The sequence below is a fragment of the Notechis scutatus genome, chromosome 5 (genome assembly GCF_049901735.1).
Source record: "Notechis scutatus isolate UNSWTSFEM ecotype Mainland chromosome 5, rNotScu1.2, whole genome shotgun sequence".
Lineage (NCBI taxonomy): Eukaryota > Metazoa > Chordata > Lepidosauria > Squamata > Elapidae > Notechis > Notechis scutatus.
The window spans coordinates 40,651,961-40,654,446 of NC_142013.1; the positions used below are offsets into that span (position 1 = coordinate 40,651,961).

A 2,486-nucleotide genomic window follows, 5' to 3' on the forward strand; every position below is an offset into this window, starting at 1 on the left:
TATGATAGACTGGAAGTTTCCCAGAAAAAATTAGGTTGCAAGCATTGCAGAAAATTTTGAAATTTTGACCAAAGAAAAAAGTGTCCACAGAGCAAAGGAATGGAAGAATTTCCAAACTGAATCATCAGGAAAGATTTAAAAAGTACAGCAAGCTTCTCTCAGAAAGAAATTGAAGGGACATTTCTCATCTAAAGCTCACAACATTTGTACAGAGAAGTTGAAGCAATGTGAGCAGGTTGTGATAAGCAAAGGACTGGAGAGGTTGACCGAGAAATATTTGGGTAGTACATATAGAGTGTTTACTACAGTGTACAGTCTGGCACAAACGTGCATAACATTTTCATACGTAGAAGATCTGATTGAATTGCAAATTGAAAATGGTTTAGATTTGGGAACAGGGTTGCATTCACGTAAAACTGCATTTGCAATAGTAGATTTCATTGTAAAAGACATTAGGAAACATTTATTTAGCAAAATTATTGAAAAAACTTGCAAAATCTGTTTGATAATTGATGAAGCCTCAATGATATCTTCCAAACCAGTTATTATACTGTACTTAAAAGTTGAGGACCCAGTTTTCTCACCAACAATTTTCCTTGAACTAGAATTGGAAAAACAAGATGCAGAGACAATATGTTGTTCAGTTATGGAAAGTTTGAATAAAGTTGGGTTTAATAAGAACAATCTAGAAAAACATTTAATTGGATTCTGCTCTGATGGAGCCAGTGTTATGCTTGGGAGAAAATCTGGGATAAGCACTATGATAGCCAAAGACTTTCCAAACATTATAATATGGCACTGCTTAAACCATTGTCTGCAACTTGTTTTACATGATTCTATTAGGGAAATAAAGCAAATAAATCATTTTCAAATCTTTATTGATAAAATATATTCTATTTTCCAGCAATCGAATGAGAACCTAATTGAACTTAACAAAATTTCCAAACAAGCTGAGATTGAAATTACAAAAATTGGTAGAGTTTTAGGACCAAGATGGGCTGCCTGTAGTTTAAGACCAACCCTAGCTGTGTGGCGGGCTTTTCAAGCGCTACATCAGTTTTTCTGTTCAAATAAAAAATACTCTGGTATGGCTACCTGTCTTGAAAGCAGATATTTTCTCACTGATTTGTCTTTGATGATTGATGTCCTAAATGAAATATCACTTCTTTCTAATGCATTGCAAGTGAGAAACATAAACATTATAAAGGCTGAAAAACTTGTGGTAAGATCAATTAAATCATTTGAAATGCTTATAAAAGAAAAGGGTGCATATGAAAAAAAAAGGTTGATGGATTAATTACTTCAAAAACCTTTAATAATATAAATTTTATACAAAATCATCAATTTGTGGGACTTCCCAGTGAAAGATTTATAGAAAGCATTGTAACTAATTTGAAGAAAAGATTGATGGATTGCGAACATTTAAAAACAGACTGCCAATTTAAAAACTGATAAATTAAAATTTATAAATTATTTGGAGCCAGATTATTGGAACATTGAAGAAGTGGTGGTTCCGTGGAGAGCAGCTGAAGAACAATTGGTTACATTTGGTGAAATTTTCAATTATGAAATCAATATTAATGATTATCGTGATTTTATAGAAAATGTATTAAAAGATTCAGAAAAATATAAAATTCCTTGCAGCATTAAAAAGGCTAGAGATATTAGAACTATTGCAGATAGTTCAGTAGAGGCGGAAAGGGGCTTCTTGCACATGAACATAATATATTCAGAGGGCAGAAGTTGCCTAATAGTTTCCAATATAACAAACCTCCTGACGATCAATCTAATTGGCTTACCACTGCAAGAATTGGATCCTCTTTCTATAGTAATGAAATGGTTATGGACACATCAGAGAGCTGATGATGCTCGTGTTAAACAAAAGAAAACTGTAACTGAGGACGCTAATAAAAAAGCAATCTTGCAGTACTTTAAATAAGTTTTATTGTTTTTTTGTAAAGTTTTGTTATGTAATAGTTTTTTATTAATATTTTAAAATATTGTAACAATATAGTTTTGTGTACCTTTTTATTATTTAAGCATTAAAGACATGACATAATAAACTACCTTTTGTTTTGGTATATATTTTTTCATACTTAAAGTCATTAGGGCAAAGAAGTGATGTTGAGTTGGCCGCGTCCAACCAGTCTCGTGATCACCAAACCATGCCCAGCTGGTCATGTGATCACCAAGCCACTCCCCGGCTGGTCACGTGATCACCAAACCACACACACCCAGTCACATGATCACCAAGTCACACCCACAAATTAGGCCACACCCACAGAACCGGTTGTTAAGAAATTTGAATCCCACACCTGGTTACAGGTCACAGATAAGCATTGCATTCTTGACCAGGGTAGTTTTTTTAAATGATTAGGTGAATGTCTTCTGAAATTCCCTATAAAGAAAGGCACAAAATAGCTTGTGACTTAGGGATTCCACAGAGCTATTCCCACATGGGAAAAACAATCCTGGAAAGGAATGTT

At 33.7% G+C, this 2,486-nt stretch overlaps 1 pseudogene; it reads left to right on the plus strand.

Moving 5' to 3' along the window:
* Window positions 1–523: 523 nt before the first annotated feature.
* Window positions 524–1,939, plus strand: LOC148130452 (E3 SUMO-protein ligase KIAA1586 pseudogene; annotated as a pseudogene).
* Window positions 1,940–2,486: the final 547 nt, after the last annotated feature.